The sequence below is a fragment of the Diabrotica virgifera genome, chromosome 1 (genome assembly GCF_917563875.1).
Source record: "Diabrotica virgifera virgifera chromosome 1, PGI_DIABVI_V3a".
NCBI lineage: Eukaryota > Metazoa > Arthropoda > Insecta > Coleoptera > Chrysomelidae > Diabrotica > Diabrotica virgifera.
In genome coordinates this window covers 119659164-119666185 of record NC_065443.1, presented here as the reverse complement: position 1 = coordinate 119666185, position 7022 = coordinate 119659164, and positions in this window count along the sequence as shown.

Genomic DNA, 7022 nt, shown 5'->3' with positions numbered 1-7022 from the left:
CCTATGCAGCCGGGACATAAATGTAAACTTAAGAACGAATATATTAAGGTGCTATGTGTTCTCCGTTCTGCTGTACGGCATGGAAGCTTGGACACTGAAAAAGATAAACATCAAAAACATCAAAAACATTGAGGAATTCGAGATGTGGTGCTACAGGAGAATGTGGAAAATACCATGGACAGAGAGTAACAAATGAAGATGTTTTGCTGAAGATGGGGAAGGAATGCTAAATCATAAAATCCATAAAAACGAAAAAACTGGAACATCTAGGCCACATTATGAGAGGACAAAAGTACTCTCTGCTAAGACTCATAATCCAAGGAAAAATTTCGGGAAAGAGAAATGTGGGACGTAGGAAGATTTTCTGGTTGCGAAATTTAAGGGAGTAGTATGTGTGTAGTTCAATGCAGTTGTTCAGAGCTGCAGCCAACAAAGTTAAGATTGCTATGATGGTAGCCAAGCTTCGATAAGAGACGGTACTTCAAGAAGAAGAAAGAAGAGATCAGTAGAAGTGCAGTTAAACCAAGCTTTCAAATTGTTTAACCAGGACAAGCGGCTTCTTCCACGTCTCCTCCTAACCCTCTATTCTTCCTTGTATTATTAATTGCAATGCTCGCCCTACATGACATGCCTAGATATGGCAGTTTTCTAATTTTAATTATATTTATAACCTCTTTTCGCCTTCACAGGTACCAAATCTTTCATGTGTCATTGTCATCCATCTATCCAATTCGAGCCCTGACCCCCTCATCAAACCTCTCCATTCTGACGGTCTATTGCCATTCTCTTCCACGATGAACTACCAAGGATACCTATTTCTTGTATCCTCATATGAAGAGTACAGGGAAAAACAAGGAATGTCACTTTTTCATGAATTTTGACTTTTCTCGCCATGTGGTAGCAAAAACTGAATCGACTCGACTATCGATTCAGAACAATAACCAGAAAGATCAGTCTATATAAATTTTCTAAGAAATTTTATCCAGGCGAAGGACCAGGATTGTCCGCACGCCACTGAACAAAAATAAGGAATGTTAGCAGTTTTTTGGTGCATTATTAAATTAATAAGTTAATATAGATTAACATTATATTAAGATTATAGAATAAGAATTGCTAGAATTCTGCTAAGAATCTCCTAAGTAGTTTTTAGATATTATAAGAATTAAACTTTTATTGGTGTTTATCTCAACATGTATAAAATGTGACATTTCTTGTTTTTCCCCTGTACTCTTCATATACATTATTCTTCCATCGCTTTCTCGGTTTTCCAATACGTCTCTCCTCCTGTAATTTTGCATTCAACTGTTTTTGTTATTCCTGCTTTCTTCGATCCTAAATACATGGCCTGCCCATTGAAGAAACTGTAGGCGAACAAACTTATCGCTGTAAAGGTGCTTTTTTTTATATTTCATAATTGTTTCTGATTCTTATTTATAAGGACTATAAATCTCAGTGATTATCAGCCATGTGTCATTTACTTACACATTTGGTCTTAAGGTTACCCTAGCCATTCTTGATCATCAGAGCCTTATTTGTTTTAAACAGGCACTATCATAAGAAGGTGAAGTTGTCATTAAGGTAGGAGAGTCTTTATATAAGCGTTATATCCATTAAACTCTGTTAAGTAGAACCTGTTTTAATCAATTTCGTAGTAGACCAGGGCGGATCTGTGAAAAAACATCTATTTTTGAATGTGCGAGGTGGCATTCGGATTTTTGCAGATAAAGTTAGGTGACAACTTCAATAATTATAATTGACTTATGCTTCTTCTCAAATATGCCCGGAACATTAATAAAAAAATTGAAATATTTAAAAATTTCCAAAAATATCAATTTTTTTCTAATTTCATTGCTTATAACTTTAAAACGATTCATTTTGGAACAAAGTCGTACGGAAAGAAAATAAAGATAATTGAATTTTGTATAACATACGATTGGTTTAAAATGCCTTAAGTTATTACCCTTTCTGCAAAATAGCAATAAATAGAAAATAAGGGGGCAAAAAAGACTGTTTTTTTCAATGTTTTTCAACCACTTTGGTTGCACTTAGAAGCTTTATAATTCGCTTAGAAAATTATAACTACATACCTAAACCGTCCACCAAATTTCATTAAAATTAACCTAATAGATTTTGCATAATTATATTGCAATCTAATTTTTTTTTAAATCAAATTTTTAAAAACTTTCTGGAGAAAAAGTAGACCATTTAGAAGTTTTCTAATTTTTTACATATAAAGAGTTTACCTATCCAATACACTTTACAGAATTAAAATCGGATTATATAAGCGACCTCAGCACTGTTTTAAAGTTATAAACAATTTTTTGGCTTATAAACAAATACATATAGTGAGGACGTTTGAGTTGGCATAATAAACAATTTTTTGGCTTATAAACAAATACAGTGAGGACGTTTGCGTTGGCATAAATTCATTTTCTCGAGAATAGGCGTCTCTGGAGATAAATCTGGAAACAGGTCGATTTTTATTTTTAAATTATATTTTTTTGGTATATATATCATACTAATGACGTCTTCCATTGGAGCGCGATTGATGATTTTTGTAAATGAGAATAGGTGCCGTGTGATAGCTTAATCAAAAGGCTATTCAATTTTGTATTCATTAATATAAACATTAACATAATTATTTGTACAGGGTTTGATTAAAAAAAATTTTTTTTAATTAAGTTAATTCCAATATTTAGATTACGTCATCACACCCAGATGGATGACGTCACTAGTATGATATTTATGCCAAAAAATTATAATTTAAAAATAAAAATCGATCTGTTTTGGGATTTATCTCCAGAGTCGCCCATTCTCAAGAAAATGAATTTATTCCAACTCAAATTTCCTCACTGTATTTTTTTATAAGCCAAAACATTGTTTATACTTTTAAAACAGGTCTGAGGCCGCTTAAATAATCCGATTTTAATTTTGTAAAGTGTATTCGATAGGTAGAGAACTTCTTTATATGAAAAAAATTAGTAAATTTCTAAATGGTCTACTTTTTGTTCACAAATTTTTTAAAAAAAATTGAACTTTTAAAAAAAAAAATTAGATTGCAAAATAATTATGCAAAATCTATTGTGTCGATTTTAATGAAATTTGGTGGACGATTTAAGAATATTGTAAGAATTTTCTAAGCGAATTATGAAGCTTCTAGGTGCAACCAAAGTGGTTGAAAAACATTGAATATAAACAATCTTTTTTGCCCCCTTATTTTATATTTATTGCTATTTTGCAGAAAGGGTAATAATTTAAGACACTTTAAACCAGTCGTATATTATAGAAAATTCAATTATCTTAATTTTCTTTTTGTACGACTTTGTTCCAAAATGAATCGTTTTAAAGTTATAAGCAATGAAAGAAAAAAAAACGATGTTTTTCAAAAAATTTAATTATTTAAATTTTTTTAATTATGTTCCGGGCATATTTGAGAAGCAGCATAAGTCAATTATAATTATTGAAGTTGTCACCTAACTTTATCTGCAAAAATCAGAATGTCACCTCTCACATCTACCTCAAAACAGATCCGCCCTGCTCTATACTCAAATTTTATTATCTGGCATCTCATCTGAAAGCACTGTACTATAATATCGATTTTTTTATTTTAGGTGAACATGAATCATGTGGGGAAGATATTTATGCAGTTTGTGGCCCTCATTTGAAATGTTGTAAAAACGTTTGCATAAAAATTCGATTTTAAAAATATAAATCTACTGATGTACTCTAAAATATTGTATTTAATAAACAAGTAAATGAAAGTTATTTAAATTCTAAGTTCAGCTTTTTGAAACATTTACAAATTGTCTTAAATATTTCAGCTGTAAAAACCGTTTACAATGTAAATGCCGAAAAACCAGCTATTCTGCCATAAAATTGGATAATATTTATAAAAAAATAGTGCAAAAATAAATTCTTTGTCTTGGATAATATCGAACTGACTGTGCTAAATATTCGCCTGTAGAACCTCGGTTGAAGATATTGACATGTATGGTCTACTCTCAGCTGGTTTGTTCCACAATTTTATCAGTGGCCTTTTCTCGTATCCTTTGTGTTTCCATCAGTTGAGACCAAATTCTGTCAAGCACTTTACTTCCAATGCTATAATCCCTTAGAATTCGCTAGCTGTCATCTTCAGTATAGAGCTATATGAGACAAGAGACATAGAGCTTACTACGGCCAAGAGAAGACGGGAAAGGCCAATTAAAAGATGGTAAGAAGAATGAACCAACACGGAGAATGTGGCAGAGTGGACAAAGATGCTGCTCCCGAACTTAAGTGACTGGGTGGACTGTGGTCGAAGCTAGGATAAATAATCCCCGGACAAATAATCCCAGACAAATAATCCCGGGAAAAAATCCCCACAAATGATCCCTGAACAAAAAATTCCCGGACATAAAATCTCCAGACAAATAATCCCCGGACAAAAAATTCCGGACAAATAATACCCACAAATTTTTTTGGACAAAATAGTTTTTAGATAAAAGTTTTTCTGAAGTTTTAACAAATTTCGAGTTCCAATTCCCCGCTGAAAACTTTAAATTGGACGGATTAAATTGGATTATGCCGTTAAACAAACTAGACTAAATAAATTAGGTAATCAAATTGTTTACTTAGGTACTTAAAATATGTAAATATTTTTGGTTGGGTCCATTACCATCGGTATTATGTATCATGACATGCGTCAGCACTTTCGCATTAATAAAATGTGTTTATTTTAGATAAAATATTTTATGAATGTGATGAGAAAACCGTAGTAGGACCAAATCCGCCAAATGTTGCCGTCCAAATCAGCACATCTGATAACACATCGGGAACAAACCGAGGTGAAATATTTACCACCTGGTATCACGTTACAACAAATGTATGACATGTACAAGCAGGAAGAAACAAATCCCGTAAGCTTAATGTCATACAAGAACATATTCTACACGAAATTTAATTTGAAAATAAAGCCATTAAAAAAAGACACCTGCAATGTTTGCGATAATTTTAAAATGAAAATAGATAATGAAAAGGATGAAGAAAAAAAAAGAAGAGTTCAAGCAGGAACATACGAAGCATTTGCAAGTTGCAGAGGAGGCACAGAAAATGGGAAGAGATGATTTCAAGATAGCGACTGAACAAACAGATCAAGAGTGTTTAAGTTTTGACTTGGAAAAAACCCTACCGCTTCCCAGAATACCTACAGGCATCGTATTTTATAAGCGTCAGTTGTGGGTGTATAATGCAGGAATACACAATACTAAAGAAAATAGAGGATACTGCTACGTTTGGGTAGAAGGTTCAGCTGGAAGGGGCGCCCAAGAAATAAGCTCTTACCTTATAAAACATGTTACAACTAAATTAACTCCAGAAGTCAAACATCTTACGCTTTGGTGTGATTCTTGCGGTGGGCAAAATCGAAATATTAAGCTAATATTTATGCTTAAATCAATTTTGCATGGGACACGCACAAACCTAGAAAGCATTAGCGTAAAATATCTCTGTTTTGGTCACAGTTTTTGGCCCAAAGACACTGACTTCAGTGATATTGAGTCGGTTCTTAAACGACAGCAAAGATTATATACCACAAATGACTATATCGACCATTGGTAGTAAACCAAATGCACGTCGAAGATTTTTTAGGCGTAATAAACATTGAGAAAAAATTACTAATCGCAAAGTGACCGAAGATAAAGAAAAAATTAATTGGTTGAAGATTAGGTCAATCAAAATAGAAAAGTCTGACCCATTTCGACTAATGATACAACAACACGATTTTTCACAACCGTATCAAAAAATTTCTATCAAAAAATCTTCTCGAGGTAGAACTGCTACCGAAGAAATCTTTAGCGATTTAATACCACTGTGTCCTAACGGAAAGCCTATCGCTGAAGCAAAATTACAAAATTTAAAGAAAATATGCACCTTATTCCTGCTGATGCATTGACTTTTTATCAAAATTCGCAGGGTGCCAATGTAACTGAAGATGTTGAGGGTTACAATGTCAATGTTGAAGATCTAGATTTTGAAGTGGATGAAGTAGATTAATATTAAAATTTATTAAATCAATACGTTAAATATTCATATCCTTAACTTTCCTGTAAATAAAAATATTTTTTCTAACTTTACTGTTGTTTTTATTTAATATTGCTGGTATTAATTTCCCACTTTGCAAAATGTAGAAACCTACCAATCCACAAAAATTTGCCATTTCTCTTTTTAATTTACAATTAAAATATTTAAACATGTAGAAAATACCAAAATATTTATCCACAGTCCAAAAAAAGTTATAAAGTAGTAGCAACTTACCTACAGATTTTTTAAATCAATAAAAACTTTAAACTTGATTATCTCAGTTTGCGACTATTGCGGGTTGCTTTCTGAATAACGCCGTCCAATTATGCATGACAAAAAAGTGTGAGATTTTTTAAAAAATCGTGGAAACTATGGGGAATTAGCTAAGACCCCGTTTTCATGACAGGCGCTTAACGCGCGATTACAACTACAAACATTTTACTTGAGACCGTCCTCATGCCAATGCGCGTCTTTATGGCCTAAAACGCGCGTTAGCATGTGAACGGTCTCAGTGAAATGTATGTAGTTGTAACCGCGCGTTATCAAAACGCGCGTTAAGCGCCTGTCCTGAAAACAGGGCCTTAGATCATTTCTCATATCTTCCACGATTTTTGAAAATACTCACACTCTTTTGTCATGTAAAATTTGAAGTTTTCAGCATGGAATTGGAATTCGAAATTTGTTAAAATTTCAAGAAAAATTTTAGAGAAATATTCGGCAGCAAATATTTCTTGGGGATTGTTTGTGGGGATATTTTGTCCAAAAAAATTTTGTGGGGAATATTTGTCCAGGACTTTTTGTGGGGATTTTTTGTTCGGGGATTATTTGTCCGGGGATTTTTTGTCCGGGGATTTTTTGTCCAGTAATAATTTGTAGGGATTTTTGGTCCGGGATTTTTTGCCCGGCGATTATTTATCCGGACCCCACTGTGGTCACAGGCAACTGAATAATTTCCTAACGCA